The sequence below is a fragment of the Balaenoptera borealis genome (genome assembly GCF_965194805.1).
Source record: "Balaenoptera borealis genome assembly, chromosome: 10".
In the NCBI taxonomy this organism is placed as follows: domain Eukaryota; kingdom Metazoa; phylum Chordata; class Mammalia; order Artiodactyla; family Balaenopteridae; genus Balaenoptera; species Balaenoptera borealis.
The window spans coordinates 92,830,009-92,851,648 of NC_138874.1; the positions used below are offsets into that span (position 1 = coordinate 92,830,009).

General features: G+C 37.4%; 1 protein-coding gene across 11 annotated transcripts in view; it reads left to right on the top strand.

Moving 5' to 3' along the window:
- The window catches only part of CNNM2 (cyclin and CBS domain divalent metal cation transport mediator 2), a 153,856-nt gene that overhangs the window by 77,083 nt on the left and 55,133 nt on the right, over positions 1 to 21,640 (top strand). The window lies entirely within an intron of this gene.

The following is a 21,640-nucleotide window of genomic DNA, read 5'->3' on the forward strand; positions in this document are numbered from 1 at the left end:
TGTCAATCCCAATCGCCCAATTCAGCACACCACCATCCCCACCCCACTGCAGTTTTCGCCCCTTGGTGTCCATACATTTCTTCCCTACATCTGTGTCTCAACTTCTGCCCTGCAACCCGGTTCATCTGTACCATTTTTCTAGGTTCCACATACATGCATTAATATACGATATTTGTTTTTCTCTTTCTGACTTACTTCACTCTGTATGACAGTCTCTAGATCCATCCATGTCTCAACAAATGACTCAATTTCGTTCCTTTTTATGGCTGAGTAATATTCCATTGTATATATGTACCACAACTTCTTTATCCATTCGTCTGTTGATGGGCATTTAGGTTGCTTCCATGACCTGGCTATTGTAAATAGAGCTGCAATGAACATTGTGGAACATGACTCTTTTTGAATTATGGTTTTCTCTGGGTATATGCCCAGTAGTGGGATTGCTGGGTCATATGGTAATTCTATTTTTAGTTTTTTAAGGAACCTCCATATTGTTCTCCATAGTGGCTGTATCAACTTACATTCCCACCAACAGTGCAAGAGGGTTTCCTTTTCTCCACACCCTCTCCAGCATTTGTTGTTTGTAGATTTTCTGATGATGCCCATTCTAACTGGTGTGAGGTGATACCTCATTGTAGTTTTGATTTGCATTTCTCTAATAATTAGTGATGTTGAGCATCTTTTCATGTGCTTCGTGGCCATCTGTATGTCTTCTTTGGAGAAATGTCTATTTAGGTCTTCTGCCCATTTTTGGATTGGGGTGTTTGTTTAATATTGAGCTGAATGAGCTGTTTATATATTTTGGAGATTAATCCTTTGTTGATTCGTTTGCAAATATTTTCTCCCATTCTGAGGGTTGTCTTTTCGTCTTGTTTATGGTTTCCTTTGCTGTGCAAAAGCTTTTAAGTTTCATTAGGTCCCATTTGTTTATTTTTGTTTTTATTTCCATTACTCTAGGAGGTGGATCAAAAAAGATCTTGCTGTGATTTATGTCAAAGAGTGTTCTTCCTATGTTTTCCTCTAAGAGTTTCATAGTGTCTGGTCTTACATTTAGGTCTCTAATCCATTTTGAGTTTATTTTTGTGTATGGTGTTAGGGAGTATTCTAATTTCATTCTTTTACATGTAGCTGTCCAGTTTTCCCAGCACCACTTATTGAAGAGACTGTCTTTTCTCCATTGTATATCTTTGCCTCCTTTGTCATAGATTAGTTGACCATAGGTGTGTGGGTTTATCTCTGGGTTTTCTACCTTGTTCCATTGATATATGTTTCTGTTTTTGTGCCAGTACCATATTGTCTTGATTACTGTAGCTTTGTAGTATAGTCTGAAGTCAGGGAGTCTGATTCCTCCAGCTCTGTTTTTTTCCCTCAAGACTGCTTTAGCTATTCGGGGTCTTTTGTGTTTCCATACAAATTTTAAGATGATTTGTTCTAGTTCTGTAAAAAATGCCATTGGTAATTTGATAGGGATTGCACTGAATCTGTAGATTGCTTTGGGTAGTATAGTCATTTTCACAATGTTGATTCTTCCAATCCAAGAACATGGTATATCTCTCCATCTGTTGGTATCATCTTTAATTTCTTTCATCAGTGTCTTATAGTTTTCTGCATACAGGTCTTTTGTCTCCCTAGGTAGGTTTATTCCTAGGTATTTTATTCTTTTTGTTGCAATGGTAAATGGGAGTGTTTTCTTAATTTCACTTTCAGATTTTTCATCATTAGTGTATAGGCATGCAAGAGATTTCTGTGCATTAATTTTGTATCCTACAACTTTACCAAATTCATTAATTAGCTCTAGCAGTTTTCTGGTGGCAGTTTTAGGATTCTCTATGTATAGTATCATGTCATCTGCAAACAGTGACAGTTTTACTTCTTCTTTTCCAATTTGTATTCTTTGTATTTCTTTTTCTTCTCTGATTGCCGTGGCTAGGACTTCCAGAACTATGTTGAATAATAGTGGTGAGAGTGGACATCGTTGTCTCGTTCCTGATCTTAGAGGAAGTGCTTTCAGTTTTTCACCATTGAGAATGATGTTTGCTGTGGGTTTGTCATACATGGCCTTTATTATGTTGAGGTAGGTTCCCTCTATGCCCACTTTCTAGAGAGTTTTTATCATAAATGGGTGTTGAATTTTGTCAAAAGCTTTTTCTGCATCTATTGAGATGATCATATGGTTTTTATTCTTCAGTTTGTTAATGTGGTGTATCACATTGATTGATTTGCGTATATTGAAGAATCCTTGCATCCCTGGGATAAATCCCACTTGATCGTGGTGTATGATCCTTTTAATGTGTTGTTGGATTCTGTTTGCTAGTATTTTGTTGAGGATTTTTGCATCTATATTCATAGTGATATTGGTCTGTAATTTTCTTTTTTTGTAGAGTCTTTGTCTGGTTTTGGTATCAGGGTGATGGTGGCCTCATAGAATGAGTTTTGGAGTGTTCCTTCTTCTGCAATTTTTTGGAAGAGTTTGAGAAGGATAGGTGTTAGCTCTTCTCTAAATGTTTGATAGAATTCACCTGTGAAGCCATCTGGTCCTGGACTTTTGTTTGTTGGAAGATTTTTAATCACAGTTTCAGTTTCATTACTTGTGATTGGTCTGTTCATATTTTCTGTTTCTTCCTGGTTCAGTCTTGGAAGGTTATACCTTTCTAAGAATGTGTCCATTTCTTCCAGGTTGTCCATTTTGTTGGCATAGAGTTGCTTGTAGTAGTCTCTTAGGATGCTTTGTATTTCTGCGGTGTCTGTTGTAACTTCTCCTTTTTCATTTGTGATTTTATTGATTTGAGTCCTCTCCCTCTTTTTCTTGATGAGTCTGGCTAATGGCTTATCAATTTTGTTTATCTTCTCAAAGAACCAGCTTTTAGTTTTATTGATCTTTGCTATTGTTTTCTTTGTTTCTATTTCATTTATTTCTGCTCTGATATTTATGATTTCTTTCCTTCTGCTAACTTTGGATTTTGTTTGTTCTTCTTTCTCTAGTTCCTTTAGGTGTAAGGTTAGATTGTTTACTTGAGATTTTTCTTGTTTCTTTAGGTAGGCTTGTATAGCTATAAACTTCCCTCTTAGAACTGTTTTTGCTGCATCCCATAGGTTTTGGGTCGTCGTGTTTTCATTGTCATTTGTCTCTAGGTATTTTTTGATTTCTTCTTTGATATCTTCAGTGATATCTTGGTTATTTAGTAACATATTGTTTAGCCTCCATGAAACACAGTATTTTTCAAGCAATGTTATATTGTCATTTGTGTGTATATGTATATGTACATAAAACGTAAATCACATGTTACCTAGCATGATCCTTAAGGAATTTGCAATTACCTGAGCCTCGGTTTTGCATGTAAATGGATACTTCTAAGTGCTTGAGGCTACTTTGAAAGAGTTCTTAATAGTTTAACCAGTAACCCTTAAAGTCTTGGTTATACTCATAGTAAACTTTAAAAAAAAAAATTCTCATAGCTAGGGTGAGAGTCCATTTAGCTCAGCTATGAAGTATTACATTATTAAGTAGAATGGCGCTACTAGGATTTTTTTTTAGAGAAAATCTATACTGTTCTCCATATACATGTGCACTTACATGACTATTATATCTACTATACACACACTGATGTGTATGTGCACATGTATTACAATCCCTGAGCACACCACATATTTGCGGACAATTTGAGGACATGATCTTTGGGTATAAACTAGACTAAGCTTTCTGAAGGCAGAAATTGTGTCCCTTGGCATTCTTCTTCCAAAATAAACATACCTGCCAAAGACTGTGCTCTGGTACCCACCTCAGTTGGGGGCATCCTTTATGAGGAGCAGCTCCAATTCCTTTCTGCCTTTCTGTTTGGGTGCTAATGAATGGGAGGGGGGAGTATGTGTCAGGGGAAGGCTGGGAGGTTGAGCTGTGCACTGTCTACCTAGTTGTGAGTGGGAGTGTGATTCCTTGCCCATCCCTGATTCTCTTGCCTGCCACATCATAATCACAGTACTTAATAGCACAGGCCCTGGATTTGAACCTTGGCACTCTCATTTTCCAGCTGTGGAATCTATCTAGAGCAGATCTAGTTGATCTCTCCAACCTTCAGTTCCCTGATCTAGAAAATGGGGATCATAATTACACACTCCCAGGTATATGTACCCCAGGTGGGATTTTTGATAGTGGCAGATGGGTAATCCACGTGTCCCCCATCCGTGTATGCAACAAACTGGTGGGTATAAAGTATTCAAAAAATTTCCAGAAATTTCCAAGAAACAAAACTTATTTTTGCTGCTTGCTAGCAACTATTTACATAGCATTTATATTGTATTTACATCTGTTTACATAGCATTTACATGTATTAGGTATTATAAATAATCTAGAGATGATACAGAGTATTGGGGAGGATGTGCTTAGGTTATATGCAAATACTGTGCCATTTTGTATGAGGGAGTTGAGCATTCCTGGACTTTGGTATGGGGGGTGGTGTGCTGGAACCGACCCCACCCCCATACCAAAAGATGACTGTATAACACAGGTTTCTGTATCTCCTTTCTAGGTGGTCAGTTCTTCTAGGACATTGTCCTTGGCTTATTTGTAACTGACTTATAGAACTTGATATTCAGAAACTGTTAATTGAATGAATGCATACTCCCCTTTGAGCTTACCATAGTATTTGGATTTTTGATAATTACTAATTGTGTGCATTAAAAAACTTATATAGTAGAAACACACCATATAGGATGGTGTGTTTCATACATTTCCAATGGCCAGAGTAGATTATTGGTCTGGTTTGGCTAGACATTTGTTAATTCAGTCATTCCTTGGTATCCTCAGGGGATTGGTTCCAAGACCCCGATGGATACCAAAATCCTAGGATGCTCAAGTCCCTTATATAAAATGGTGTAGTATTTGCATATAACCTATGCCATTCTCCCTTATATTTTATATCATCTCTAGATTACTTATAATACCTAATACAATATAAATGTTATATAAGTAGTTTAAATATAGTGCAAATACTGTGTAAATAGTTGCCTGTGTGAAGGAAATTGAAGTTTTATTATTTTTTTGCTTTTCTTTTCCTGAAATCTTTTTTTTTAACATCTTTATTGGAGTATAATTGCTTTACAATGGTGTGTTAGTTTCTGCTTTAAAACAAAGTGAATCAGTTATACATATACATGTGTCCCCATATCTCTTCCCTCTTGAGTCTCCCTCCCTCCCACCCTCCCTACCCCACCCCTCTAGGTGGTCACAAAGCACCGAGCTGATCTCCCTGTGCTATGCGGCTGCTTCCCACTAGCTATCTATTTTACAATTTGTTACTGTATTTATGTCCATGCCACTCTCTCACTTTGTCCCAGCTTACCCTTCCCCTCCCCATAGCCTCACGTCCATTCTCTGGTAGGTCTGTGTGTTTATTCCCGTCTTGCTCCTAGGTTCTTCATGACCATTATTTTTCTTTTCTTTTTTTTTTTTAAGATTCCATATATATGTGTTAGCATACAGTATTTGTTTTTCTATTTCTGACTTACGTCACTCTGTATGACAGACTCTAGGTCCATCCACCTCACTACAAATAACTCAATTTCGTTTCTTTTTATGGCTGAGTAATATTCCATTGTATATATGTGCCACATCTTCTTTATCCATTCATCTGTTGATGGACACTTAGGTTGCTTCCATGTCCTGGCTATCGTAAATAGAGCTGCAATGAACATTGTGGAACATGACTCTTTTTGAATTATGGTTTTCTCTGGGTATATGCCCAGTAGTGGGATTGCTGGGTTGTATGGTAGTTCTATTTTTAGTTTTTTAAGGAACCTCTATACTGTTCTCCATAGTGGCTGTATCAAATTACATTCCCACCAACAGTGAAAGAGGGTTCCCTTTTCTCCACACCCTCTCCAGCATTTATTGTTTGTAGATCTTTTGATGATGGCCATTCTGACTGGTGTGAGATGATATCTCATTGTAGTTTTGATTTGCATTTCTCTAATGATTAATGATGTTGAGCATTCTTTCATGTGTTTGTTGGCAATCTGTATATCTTCTTTGGAGAAATGTCTATTTAGGTCTTCTGCCCATTTTTGGATTGGGTTGTTCGTTTTTTTTGATATTGAGCTGCATGAGCTGCTTGTAAATTTTGGAGATTAATCCTTTGTCAGTTGCTTCATTTGCAAGTATTTTCTCCCATTCTGAGGGTTGTCTTTTCGTCTTGTTTATGGTTTCCTTTGCTGTGCAAAAGCTTTTAAGTTTCATTAGGTCCCATTTGTTTATTTTTGGTTTTATTCCCCTTTCTCTAGGAGGTGGGTCAAAAAGGATCTTGCTGTGATTTATGTCATAGAGTGTTCTGCCTATGTTTTCCTCTAAGAGTTTGATAGTGTCCGGCCTTACATTTAGGTCTTTAATCCATTTTGAGTTTATTTTTGTGTATGGTGTTAGGGAGTGTTCTAATTTCATTCTTTTATATGTAGCTGTCCAGTTTTCCCAGCACCACTTATTGAAGAGGCTGTCTTTCCTCCATTGTATATTCTTGCCTCCTTTATCAAAGATAAGGTGACCATAGGTGCGTGGGTTTATCTCTGGGCTTTCTGTCCTGTTCCATTGATCTATATTTCTGTTTTTGTGCCAGAACCATACTGTCTTGATTAATATAGCTTTGTAGTATAGTCTGAAGTCAGGGAGCCTGATTCCTCCAGCTCTGTTTTTCTTTCTCAAGATTGGTTTGGCTATTCGGGGTCTTTTGTGTTTCCATACAAATTGTGAAATTTTTTGTTCTAGTTCTGTGAAAAATGCCATTGCTGGTTTGTTAGGGATTGCATTGAATCTGTAGATTGCTTTGGGTAGTATAGTCATTTTCACAATGTTGATTCTTCCAATCAAGAACATGGTATATCTCTCCATCTATTTATATCATCTTTAATTTCTTTCATCAGTGTCTTATAATTTTCTGCATACAGGTCTTTTGTCTCCTTAGGTAGGTTTATTCCTAGATATTTTATTCTTTTTGTTGCAATGGTAAATGGGAGTGTTTTCCTAATTTCACTTTCAGATTTTTCATCATTAGTGTATAGGAATGCAAGAGATTTCTGTGCATTAATTTTGTATCCTGCTACTTTACCAAATTCATTGATTAGCTCTAGTAGTTTTCTGGTAGCATCTTTAGGATTCTTTATGTATAGTATCATGTCATCTGCAAACAGTGACAGCTTTACATCTTCTTTTCCGATTTGGATTCCTTTTATTTCTTTTTATTCTGATTGCTGTGGCTAAAACTTCCAAAACTATGTTGAATAATAGTGGTGAGAGTGGGCAACTGTGTCTTGTTCCTGATCTTAGAGGAAATGCTTTCAGTTTTTCACCATTGAGGATGATGTTGGCTGTGGGTTTGTCATATATGGCCTTTATTATGTTGAGGAAAGTTCCCTCTATGCCTACTTCTGGAGGGTTTTTATCATAAATGGGTGTTGAATTTTGTCAAAAGCTTTCTCTGCATCTATTGAGATGATCATATGGTTTTTCTCCTTCAATTTGTTAATATGGTGTACCACATTGATTGATTTACACATATTGAAGAATCCTTGCATTCCTGGGATAAACCCCACTTGATCATGGTGTATGATCCTTTTAATGTGCTGTTGGATTCTGTTTGCTAGTATATTGTTGAGGATTTTTGCATCTATGTTCATCAGTGATATTGGCCTGTAGTTTTCTTTCTTTGTGAAATCTTTGTCTGGTTTTGGTATCAGGTTGATGGTGGCCTTGTAGAATGAGTTGGGGAGTGTTCCTTCCTCTGCTATATTTTGGAAGAGTTTGAGAAGGATAGGTGTTAGCTCTTCTCTAAATGTTTGATAGAATTCTCCTGAAATCTTTGATCCACAGTTAATTGAATTCAGATGTGGAACCCACCGATAAAGAAGGCTGGCTGTATTATGTTGAGGAATTTTGCATATAAGTTTATAAGGAAGGGATACTGGTCTGTAGTTTTCCTTTAGTTTTGGTCTGGCTTTGGAATCAGGTTGATGCTGGTCTCATAAGATGGGAAGTGTACCTACCTCTTATATTTTCTGTAGAGATTATATATATTTAGTGTTACTCCTTTATATATATTTAGTGTTACTTCTTTTTTAAACGTTTGGTAGAATTCACCAGTGAAATCATAGGGGCCTGGAGATTTTTTCCCCAGAAGGTTGTTGTTGTTTTTTTTTAACTGAAGTATAGTTGCTATATAATATTTTATAAGTTACAGGTGTATAATATAGTGATTCACAATTTTTAAAGGTTATCCTCCATTTATAGATACTGTAAAATATTGGCTACATTCCCCATGTTGTACAGTATGTCTTTGTAGTGTATTTTATTTATTTAAAGTTTATTTTATTTATTTATTTTTGGCTGCATTGGGTCTTTGTTGCTGTGCACAGGCTTTTTCTAGTTGCGGCGAGCAGGGGCTACTCTTCGTTGCAGTGCGTGGGCTTCTCATTGCAGTGGCTTCTCGTTGCAGAGCATGGGTTCTAGGTGCATGGGCTTCAGTAGTTGTGACTCACAGACTCAGTAGTTGTGGTGCACGGGCCTAGTTGCTCCGCAGCATGTGGGATTTTCCCAGAACAGGGCTCGAACCCATGTCCCCTGCGTTGGCAGGCGGATTCTTAACTACTGCGCCACCAGGGAAGCTCTGTAGCTTATTTTATACCTAATAGTTTGTACCTCTTAATTCCCTACCCCTATATTGCCCCTTCCTCACTACCCTCTCCCCACTGGTAACCACTAGTTCTCTATATCTGTGATAAAGAGATAAAGACAGAAGGTTTTTATCTACAATTAAATTTTGTTAAATGTTCAGGTTATTTATTTCATCTTGGATAAATTTTGCTAGTTTGGAGTTTAAGGAATTGGCCCCTTTCACATAAATTGTTGAATTTATGTGTTGTAGCATTGTTTGTAGTATTCTCTTCTTTTTTTTTTTTTTTTTTAATTATTTGGTCCTACGTTTTATTTTTTTAATTTTTTTTAAGAAATTCACGTTCTTTTATGTATTTATGTATTTATGTATTTATGTATTTATTTATTTATTTATTTATTTATTTATGACTGTATTGGGTCTTTGTTTCTGTGTGAGGGCTTTCTCTAGTTGTGGCAAGTGGGGACCACTCTTCATCACAGTGCGCGGGCCTCTCACCATCGTGGCCTCTCCTGTTGCGGAGCACAGGCTCCAGATGCGCAGGCTCAGTAATTGTGGCTCACGGGCCCAGTTGCTCCGTGGCATGTGGGATCTTCCCAGACCAGGGCTCGAACCTGTGTCCCCTGCATTGGCAGGCAGATTCTCAACCACTGCACCACCAGGGAAGCCCTGTAGTATTCTCTTCTTTTAATGTCTTATTAACTTTTTAATGTCTGTAATGAAATTCCCTCTTTTCATTCCTGATAAAATTTGTGTTATGTTTTTCTCTTTGTTACACTTGCTAGAGATTTAGCAATTTTTTTGACCTTTTCAAAAAACTAAAGTTTGGTTTTATCTGTTATTTTTTTCTGTTTTCAATTGTTAGAACAGTAGTGCCTCTACCTTTTTTTTATCTTCCCTCTTATAATTCCAATTTGTGACATCTTTTTACTTTTTGTTATTAAAAGTAAAGGACTTTTATCAATATAATCAAAGCTGGTGAGATTTTTATTTCAGTCTGTAAGGTAACTGTGGTTGTCTTAGATTCAACCTATATACAAATCAATAAATCACTTATATTATTATGACTATATATAAATACTGTTCACTTCTCATCCTAGTACTGTACCTTGATTACATTTCCTCTCTTGTATAGTGTCTTATTTATTTTATTTTTGGCTGAGTTGGGTCTTCGTTGCTGTGCACGGGCTTTCTCTAGTTGCGGCGAGTGGGGGCTACTCTTCATTGTGGTGTGTGGGCTTCTCATTGCGTTGGCTTCTCTTGTTGCAGAGCACGGGCTCTAGGCGTGCGGGCTCAGTAGTTGTGGCTCGCGGGCTCTAGAGCGCAGGCTCAGTAGTTGTAGCGCGTGGGCTTAGTTGATCTGCGGTATGTGGGATCTTCCCGGACCAGGGCTCAAACCCGTGTCCCCTGCGTTGGCAGGCGGATTCTTAACCACTGCGCCACCAGGGAAACCCTGTATAGTGTCTTTTTTTCTGCTTTTCTTGTTCTTTGAGGTGCTTGCCTTTATTATATTGTCAATTATTTTCAAACTCTCCATTTTATTATACAGTCTACTGAGTTCTAGTCTCCCTCCCTCCCTGAAACCTCCCCGGAGCCCATTGTTGCTCCAGAGTAGATTGATTACTCTTTAGGCATTTATTTCTAGTTATCGCCCTGTGAATTCCCATTATTGCTTTCCTAGATTGTTTCCTGAATCCTGTATTTCTTCCTTTCTTGACATACTCCCTGATAATGATGGAACATATCCTTAAGGACCATCTTATTGAAAGATGTGAAGAAAGTACACTTTGAGTCCTTTTATTCAGCCTGTACATGTAATGGCTAGTTGGGTGTGGAATTCTAGGTTGAAAAAATTTTCCCTGAGACTTTTGATGGATTGCTTTATTGTCTGCTAGCATCCAGTCTTTTTTAAAATTTAATTTAATTTATTTTTGGCTGTGTTGGGTCTTTGTTGCTGTGCGTAGGCTTTCTCTAGTTGCGGTGAGTGGGGTCTACTCTTCGTTATGGTGCTCAGGCTTCTCATTGCGGTGGCTTCTCGTTGTAGAGCATGGGCTCTAGGTGCATGGGCTCAGTAGTTGTGGCACACGGGCTTAGTTGCTCCACGGCATTTGGGATCTCCCGGACCAGGGCTCAAACCTATGTCCCCTTCATTGGCAGGTGGATTCTTAACCACTGCACCACCAGGGAAGCCCTGCTAGCATCCAGTCTTAATGGTGAGGAGGCCAGTCTTATCCTAATTCTTGTTCCAAAGTAGAGGACTGATTTTATACTTGATCTTTGAAAGACTGCAATATATCTTGACATAAATCTTTTAAATTTGTTGTATTTGCCATTGGTAGGCCATTTTAATTTGAAGATGCATGTTCTTTCTAAATACTACTTTGCTAGTTTTCTGTTTTCTCTATTTTCTTTCTGGAATTCATTAACTGTGGGAACTCTGTTACAGTTATTGGTTGGCGTGTAACAAAGTACCCTCAAATGATAGTGGTTTAAAAATAATCATTTTATCATGCCCACAGATTCTGTGGATTTCAGACAGGGCATAACAGGGATGGCTTGCTCTGTACTCCGAAGTCTAGGGTTTTAGCTGAGAAGACTTGAAAGGCAGAGTCAAACAGCTGGAGGCCAGAATCATCTGGAGACTTCTTTACTCACGTGTCTAGTGTCCAGGCTGGGGTGACTTGAAGGCTCTGCTCAGCTGAAACTGCTGACTGGAGCACTTATACATGGCCTCTCTATGTACTTGAATCTGTATGCCTGCTGGCTGCATTCTGAGAGGGAGAGTCTGCACAGGGAACTTTTGGAGATGGCCTGTCCAGAGATCAAGCATCCCTAGAGAACCAGAGGAAACTGCTAGGGTTCATCTGACCTAGTCTCAGAAATTGCATCAGTTCCGCTCATTCTTTTGGTTACTGGTAAGTCAGTAGGGTCAGCCCAGACCCAAGAGGAAGGGAATTAGACCCCATATCTCTCCATTGCAAAAGAGATAAACAGCACAGTGCTGGATTTCTAGTCTAACTATTTGGAAAAATAACACCTTTGTCTGAATATTGAAACATTTAAATTTGGATGATAGCTTCAGGTGAGTCCTTGTTCATGAGGGGTATTTTCTAGTTGTAGGGCCCACTCACGAAAACAGGTAGTAAAGTATAAAGAAACAGAATGACCAAATGATCCATTTAGGATAAGCAGTAAAAGTAAGGTAGTGGGAAAAGAGAAAGTAAAAGTGAGGTTGAGCATTTGCTAAGGCATGTTGTAGGGAAGTGATTGGGAGGGCTGCAGTAGCCATAGGTTCACAGGGCAAAGGGAGCAGATTGTGCAAACAAGCCCTGTTAGGAGCCGTGCGCTCCTGGCCTGGAGAGCTGATCCTTCAGTTAAGGAACATTGCACCATATTCCCTCAGTAACCTGTTATTACAAGGCAAATCCAAGTTACTTAATGCCAGTGGAGGTCCAGGGGAAAGGAATGACTAGATTTCAGGTTACGTTGATGTATGTTTGTTCTTCATTTTGAAGCCAAATATTTCTTAAAGAACAGAGATGAAAAGTCTTTTTGTCACCTGAGTGAAAAACCTCACGGAGCATCTGGAAATGTAGATGAGGTAAATAAATGTCTTCTTGAAAGTAAGGAGAATGAGTGTTCTTTTTTTGTTGTTTTTCTTTTTAAATTTATTTTATCTTTATTTATTTTTGGCTGTGTTGGGTCTTCGTTGCTGCGCGCAGGCTTTCTTTAGTTGCGGCGAGCGGGAGCTACTCTTCGCTGCGGTGCGCGGGCTTCTCATTGCGGTGGCTTCTCTTGTCACGGAGCACGGGCTCTAGGTGCGCAGGCTTCAGTAATTGCAGTGCGCGGGCTCAGTAGTAGTGGCTTATGGGCTTCAGAGCGCAAGCCCAGTAGTGGTGGTGCACAGGCTTAGCTGCTCCACAGCATGTGGGATCTTCCTGGACCAGGGCTCGAACCCGTGTCCCCTGCATTGGCAGGTGGACTCTTAACCACTGTGCCACCAGGGAAGCCCAGAAAATGAGTGTTTTCATGATAGTAAATAATTGTTTATCTGACCATATACAATGAATCCACTGATATTTTCTGTACCCCCAAATAGAAGATAGATTTTTATGTTTGAATTTGAAATACCATTGAAGAAATATAGTACAGGCACTCTGAAATACAGGAAGCGCATGACTCATGAACACCTTGCATGAACATTACCACCATGTGCTTATGCACATTCTTCAGTTTTGTTATCTTCTTGCCATGTGGTCATAGCCATAGCAGAAGGGGTAAAGAAGAAAAGTTGTGATTCTAAAGTTTCAACTTACTTTGCTTTTTCCCTGTGAAGGAAATAATATTATTTATGTTTTTTCCAATTAACTGCTATTGTGTTAGTTTACTACTTTCTTTGTTTTTTCTTAGCATTGACATTATAGACATTGAGGACCTCATCAAATCAATTTAAAAATGAGTGTGAACTACCAAACGTAAAACCGATAGCTAGTGGGAAGCAGCCGCATAGCACAGGGAGATCAGCTCGGTGCTTTGTCACCACCTAGAGGGGTGGAATAGGGAGGGTGGGAGGGAGGGAGACACAAGAGGGAAGAGATATGGGGATGTGTGTATATGTATAGCTGATTCACTTTGTTATACAGCAGAAATTAACACACGATTGTAGAGCAATTATACTCCAATAAAGATGTTAAAAAATAAATAAATAAAGCTGACCTGTAAGCTCATCAGTTTGAGATTATCTCAGTTAGCACTTGCTGTATAACCTATTATTCTTCCAAGGTATCCCTGAATTTATTTGTATTTCTTCTTCAAAGCATTAAGACTATAATTAGATTGGGAAAAAAAATGAGTGTGAAGGGGGAACAAAAGTCAAAATATTTTTAAAAGATCTTAAAAAATAATGCCTTTGCTAAGTATTAAAAATAATGTTCCATTTTATCACAATTAATGCTTAGGTTACTAAGCCCACAGAATTTTATTGACTCAATATTATTGCTGAGTCCAATACTGTATTTTACATAGTAGATTTTAGCAACTCTAATAAACAGGTTTTTATGAAAAATCTTATCACAATTTATGACAGTATTCCTGTGGGAAATTTTATTTCTGATTTAGAAACATAGGAATACAACCTGCTTATAATTTAGATACTGAGTGTATGTAAAAGCTTGTTTCAAATTCCGATGAACAATTTAAATATAATGGAAAAACAGATGTGAAGTCTAGTGTTTTGGTTTTAATATTTATGCGTGCAGCATCTAAAATGTAAATTTCACATGCTATAGACCAGCTGTATTTAAATTGTCTGTTTTAAATATTTGTAAAGCATAATTTCTATGAAAAAGCAGTTCAGGAAAAAGACCCATATAGTATAGATGAAAGGTACCATTGTGTAATCCTGTATGAAGTTTCTAATCAATGTAATGTATTTCATCCAGAGATAAAGAAAGCTACAATATTAAGCAAGAAGGATATGCTTACTTTTCTTGGCAGTCCCATTAGATTTCTTTTTTTAAAAAAAATTTATTTTTGGCTGCATTGGGTGTCCGTTGCTGTGTGTAGGCTTTCTCTAGTTGCGGTGAGCGGGGGCTACTCTTCATTGCAGCATGCAGGCTTCTCATTGCGGTGGCTTCTCTTGTTGCGGAGCACGGGCTCTAGGCACGCGGGCTTCAGTAGTTGTAGCACGTGGGCTCAGTAGTTGTGGCTCGTGGGCTCTGGAGCACAGGTTCAGTAGTTGTGGCTCGTGGGCTTAGTTGCTCTGCGGCATGTGAGGTCTTCCCGGACCAGGGCTCGAACCCTTGTCCCCTGCACTGGCAGGCGGATTCTTAACCACTGCGCCACCAGGGAAGCCCCTGGCAGTCCCATTAGATTTCTAACATGATTTTATAGTTCATTTCCTCCCCCTTAAAAAAAAAAATGACTGAGTATATCATAATATGTAGCAACTAAAAGAATAAAACACTGAAAGAATAAAAGAAAAGTGACATTACCCCTAGACTACATGAAGGTTTAGAACAGATATCTCCTTGAGCATAAAACATCATGTATTTAACCTGGCTTGTACTACACAGGACATATACCACCTTTATAGCCTTGGGTCAGCATTCAAGTTTTATTTTTTCCCCCTGCTTCTGGATATCTCGTAAGTTATAGAGAGTTTGTAAAATCTATTTTAACGCCCCATAAAATTGTGCCCACCTAGTTGGCTTTTAGAAAAACATTTTCATGAGTGCTTATGTCCTGCTTCGTAAAAACAAGATTAGTTCCTTATTTATACTGAAGCCCCATTTGTGGCTTTCTTACTCATAATGCACATGTGACTTCAGGCAGTGGGATGAGAGCTCAGTGAATGCATACTTACATTTGTAAAGTCGATTTACCAGCATCTAGAGCAAGGAAGCCCATCAGGGCTTTATTTAGTGTAGTAGCAAAGGAAATTAGAATGACCTGGCTAACTGCATCAATATGCATAATTGACAAGCTACTCAATACTCCTAAAGATAAGTACTTTCCACTCTTTTCTTTCGCTATCAAATGTAACCCCATGTGAGTAATATATTATTCCTAGGCTACTATTTTGTTCTAGAAATTAACATGTATCCTTAATGTGTGTATGCTAATTCAGAGTGAACAACTTCAAGGAACTTGAAAAATACTGTGTTGCCTCTAGGCAGGATGGTCTTTAAGACAGCTTATTCATCACACATTACCATCACATTAATATCTTTTTTTAAAAAATAAATTTATTTATTTTGGGCTGCTTTGGGTCTTCGTTGCCACGGGTGGGCTTTCTCTAGTTGCGACGAGCGGGGGCTACTCTTCCTTGTGGTGCACGGGCTTCTCATTGCAGTGGCTTCTCATTGAAGAGCATGGGCTTTATGGTGCGTGGGCTTCAGTAGTTGTGGCACGTGGGCTCAGTAGTTGTGGCTCACGGGCTCTAGAGCACAGGCTCAGTAGTTGTGGCGCACGGGCTTAGTTGCTCCGCGGCATGTGGGATCTTCCCGGGCCAGGGCTCGAACCCGTGTCTCCTGCATTGGCAGGTGGATTCTTAACCACTGCGCCACCAGGGAAGCCCTCTTTAAAAAGGAAAAAAAAAAAATTTATTAATTTATTTTTGGCTGTGTTGGGTCTTCGTTGCTGCTTGGGGGCTTTCTCTAGTTGTGGTGAATGAAGAGTGGCCCCCGCTCGCGGCAACAAAGACCCAACGCAGCCAAAAAAAGAAAAAATCAATGTGATGGTAATGTGTGATGAATAATCTATAGCCCCTAAAGAAGGATAAGGTAGGTACCCAGATTGGAAAGAAGGAAGTAACACTATATTTGCAGATGACACGATCTTGTATGTAGAAAATCCTAAGGAATCCACTACAGAACTATTAGAATTAATAAATGAATTCAGCGGGATGGCAGGGAGGATACAAGAGCAACAGTATCGGAAAGTCACTTGTGTTTCTATGCATTCACCATGAACAATCAACAATGAAATTAAGAAAATTTTATTGACAATAGAATAGAATACTTAGGAGTATATTATATTTAACAAAAGAATTGTAAAACTCGTACTCAGTAAACTACAAAAAATTGTTGAATGTCCAGCATAGGCAAATCTGTAGAGACAGAAAGTGAATTAATCCTTGCCTAATGGTGGGGGGGGGTAAGGGGTTGGGAGACATGGGAGTGACTGCTGATTGGTATGGGTTTCTTTTGGGGGTGATGAAAAAGTTCTGCAGTTTTAGATAGTGGTGATGGTCATACAACTCTATACTAAAAACCATTGAATTGTATACTTTGGGTGAAATGTATGGCCTGTGAATTATATCTCAGAGCTGTTTAAAAAAAGAGGGGGGAGGATAAAGTAGATTTTAAAATATTGACGTGAAAAGATATCCATAGCTTAACAATATAAAAGTAACATATTTCTGGTTAAAATTTTTTTCTAACACCACAGAGCTCAACTTGAGGCATTGAAATTTTGTTTGTATTTTCTCTACTAAGCTAGCTGGGTTCCTCTTTTCTTTAGGAACTTTTTGAAAACTGGAAAACATTATGGTAATTCATAGAATAAATTTTGTTTTAGTTTGCCTTGTATGTAGGTGCCATAAATTAGATTTTAGAAGTAAAATGTTTTTATTCAGTTATAGTAAGAATTACTTAGTTTTTGAATGGTTTCCCAGTGTCACTGAAACCCTTGGGAGGTCACCACTAGGGATAATCTCCCAATCTTCCTCCACAAAAATTTGTAAAATAACTTATTAAATTAGTGTCCTTAGTGGTAGAAAATAAGAAATGAGAAGCTCAGAAGAGTAAACAAAAGAAAACCATTATAAATCTTATCTCCCAGGGATAACTATTTTTTAGATTTTAGTGTATTTCCTTCCAGAACTTAAAAAAAAAAATAACAGATTTATTGAGAGAGAATTCATTTTCTATATAGTTGACCCATTTAACCTTCTGGTACTTCTTAATGAAAGTTTTAAAAAGTATAACATATATACAGAAAGTACACAAAATGCAAGTATATATACAGCTTGATGGATTTTCCCACCCATGTAAAACTATGCATATCAAGAAATAGTAACTAAGAGGGAATAATGGTCCCATGTCACCTAAAGGTAATAACCACTGCCCTGACTTCAGCATTGATAGTTTTTCCTTTTTTTGTATTTCATGTAAATTAAAACATACCAGGTGTATTCTTTTGGCCTGCTTCTTTTATACAGCATTATATTTGTGAGTTGTAGTTACGAGTGTTCCTTCTCATTGCTGAATAGTACTCTATTTTGTGATTATCCCACAACTTATTCTTTCCATTGTTCAGCATTGGGGCAGTTTTTGGTTTTGGCTATTAATAGTGTTATTATAAATACTCTTGTACATGTCTCTTGGTAGACATCTGTATGCATTTCTGATGGGCATATGTATACCAGTGAGTGAAATTGCTGGATCCTAGGGCAGTGCTTCTCAAACTGTCCTGTGCACATCAATCACCTGGGGGTCTTGTTAAAATGCACATTCTGCTTCAGTAGATTTGGGATGGGGCCTGCATTTTTAACAAGCTTAAGGGAATTCCAGCTGTACTGGTTCTGGACCACACTTTGAGTAGCAAGGTCATAGGATATACTTATATTCAGTTTTAGTAAATAATGCCAAACAGTTTTCAAAGTAATTGTGTCAGTTTACATTCCTACCAGCATTTTATAAGATTCCTTTGTTTATGTTTGTTTGTTCTGTTCCATTGATCGGTTTTTCTATCTGTGCCAGTACCATATTACTTCAGTTTTGTATGAGACTTGATACTTGCTAATGTAAGTCCTTGAACTTTGTATTTCTTCTTCAACATTGTCTCAGCTTTTCTTGGACTTTTGCATATTCATCTGAATTTTATAATTAGTAACAGTTTCCACATACATGAACCTGCTGGAAGTTTCATTGGGATTGTATTGACTCCAGAGATCAGTTTGAGGAAGAACTGATGTCTTTACAACATTCAAATCTCTGAACATGGTATATCACCCTCTGTTATTGATGTAGTCTTTAATTTCTTTCAATAACACTTGTAGTTTTCTGTGTAGAGGTTTTATTTTGCTAGTTTATTCTCAAGTATTTCATTTGTAAATGCTGTTGTAAATGGTTCTATTTTTAGAATTGGTGGTTGATATATAGAATAATTGACTTTTGTATATTGACCTTTAATCAAACATATTGGTAAATTCACTTAATTTTCATTGTTTATAGATTCTTGTGTATTTTTTGTGTGTATGAACTCAATCATGTCATGCAAATAATGAGTTTTATTTCTTTCCTTTCCAAACTGTATACTGTTTGTTTTTTCGCCTAAATGTACTGCTTAGGATCTCCAGTATAGTGTTGAATAAAAGAAATAGTGGGTATCCTTGTCTTATTTTCCATTTCAGGGGAAAGCTTTTACTATTTCACCATTAAGGATGATGTTTGCTTTAGATTTTGTGTAGATATCCTTCATCAGATTAAAAAATTCCTTTTAATCCTAACTTAGCTAAGAGTTTTTTTGTTTTTGTTTCTGAAATCCTGGCTAGATGGTGAATTTTGTCAAATACTATTTCTCCCTTCATTGAGGCGATTATATGTGACTTTTCTCCTCTATTCTGTTAATGTGATGAATTACATTGATTTTTTAAATGTCAAAGCAACCTTCTATTCTTGGAATTTGGGATGTATTGATCCTTTTATATATATCTTTGGATTGATTGGCTGATACTTAGTTAATAATTATTACATTATGTTAATGAGGGAGATTAGCATATGATTTGCCTTGTTATATGTTTGTCATATTTTATTCTGACCTCATAAAATGAATTGGGGAGTATTCCACTTTTTCGTTGCTGCCGGTGGGCTTTCTCTAGTTGCGGCGAGTGGGGGCTACTCTTCGTTGCGGTGCGCGGGCTTCTCATTGCGGTGGCTTCTCTTGTTGTGGAGCATGGGCTCTAGGTGCATGGGCTTCAGTAGTTGTGGTGCACGGGCTCAGTAGTTGTGGCTTGCAGGCTCTAGAGCGCAGGCTCAGTAGTTGTGGCACACGGATTAGTTGCTCAGCGGCATGTGGGATCTTCCCAGACCGGGGCTCAAACCCATGTCCCCTGCATTGGCAGGCGGATTCTTAACCACTGCACCACCAGGGAAGCCCCATACATCATTTTATACTTGTGTAAGTTTACCTGTAGGATGAATTCCTAGAAATAGAATTGATAAATCAAGGGATGTCTGCAGTTTTGGTAGATTTGGCCAAATTGACCTCCAGTGAAGTTAAAGTACTTAACACTTCTACCAGCAACGTCTGAGAGATTTTATATGTTATAGTTGCCTAGGTCTATTGATAATGTTTAAGAATTTTTTATGTGCCTACATTAGTGATCAAACTCTTGACATTGTGGACAAGGATAAAGTATATACTTTTTGTCAGAGGAATATGAGCTAAGAGTTACTATAAACCATGTTCTAAAAACAATGGTTCAGTACAGTTTGGATGAAGTGCTGGGCATTGTTAAGAAATATGAAACCTAACAGAGGCACCATCCTGGTCATGTATTAAAATGAAGTATCAGTTTATTTATTACATCTGAAGTATTGGTTTCAGTTTTGGATACAATAATACAGGAAAAACATGATTGAGTTGGAAAAGGATAACTAACATAGTTAAGAGGATGACTTGGGCTAAAATGTATTCTTGTTTAGAAAAACAAATGATAACTAGTGAGGGTGGCATAGATCTAAACTTTTTAAAGTCATGAAAAATATGAATGTGACACACACTTTTTGATCAACTTAGAATTTTAGAATTTAGGAGTATATACGACACTCAAAAGAAGGAGGTGGCCACCTCTTGGGCCAGAACAAATTGCAGATGGATCAACTGCAGGAGAATACATTATTTTTATACTTTTGATTGGAAGGCCTTTCTAAGATTACACAAAACCCAGAATTCATGAAGGAAAAGATGAATAGTTTTTGGGTTGTAGTCAAATCTGTTAAAAGACAACCACAGGTTGGGATAAATATTTGCAAAACAAATGATAGCACAAAATACTTAATTTACAAAGAGCTTTTAAATAAAACTTTAAAAGGATAAATATGCCAGTAGAAAAATAGAGGATATGAAAAAAAGAATACCAGTAGTCAAAAACATGAAACTATGTTAAGTCTAACCCAGTAATCAACAAGACATCATATTTTACACATTTCATTAAATGAAATGCAAAGATTGACTATCCATTGTTAAGGGTATAGAAAAGTAGGCTTTCATTCTTCCTGGAAAGCAGTTTCATGCAATATATATCAAACTAAAATAAACCTTTCTTGTCTATTTTAAACATTGTCTAATAGAATTGTAGTCAATTTATACTATTAATATACAATAAACTATTTGCTTAGTAAAGTAAATTTTATATCAGTCCTTAATTAGGGAGATGTTAATTTATGTGATTAGGACATTATTTGGGCTCAATTTTGTGAACACCTTTAAGCTGCAGAATTGAGGATACTTTTGCACTTTTTGTGTAAGATTAGATTGCAACATACAGCTAGGTTTCAGGTCAGGAGTATTTAATAATACAATTTTCTAGTTGGAATGTTAAATTATTGAGCTCAATGAAAGTTTGATAATTAGTAAATACTGCATGAGTGCTCCTTGAATTCCCATTTTAAATTCTAAGCTCATTTGAAAAAACAAATACTTAAAACAAAACAAACAAAAAACCCCAACAAACCTTGCTAGAGATACCGTTATTAGGAAATAATCTGGTATAACTGATTTTTTTTTTAAGAGTTAAATTGAACATTGAATACTAGGTTGAATTTTAAAAATACTTTCTATCAGTAAGAATTACAGAATGAGAGCTTCTAAAAATGAGTGCAAGTTGATCAATCAAAACTGGGCTGTTGCAGAATAGCGTATATTTGGGTTTTGAGAGAAAAGACAGGTGACTTGACACATCTATTAAAAATAAAATCTTAAGTTGAATTGCAAAAAATGGTTGAATTTATTTACCTGGAAGTAAAGCAATTTACTGAAGTTCTAAAGACATTGAAGAATGTTCTAGAAAGGGTTCAGTACTTAATGATTTCACTGTGATCCTAGTCAGTTTGGTATAATCTGTTTTATTTTTATTTTATTTAATTTTTTTAAGTTTACATTTCATTTCTATTGGACAGCACCAGTACAGCTAATGTAGATGCTTTTCTCCCCTGCATCTGTCTTTCCCCCATACCTGGCTTTGTCACCTTTGATTTGCTCTCTGCCTTTATCCAATCCCCCTTCCATCTCTCAGCCTGAAAACCACCTCCTCCCTCCAGGAAACAGCATTTCTTTCTTCAAGGGGAGTTTTTTCCCTCTTGGTTCCTTTCCATGTTCTGGAGTACCTAGGAGTCTACCCAAATGAGCACAGATATTCTTCTCTGTTCAGTATCACAGGTTGGAAGGATGGGCTCTAGTCATGCAAATTGGAGTTTTAG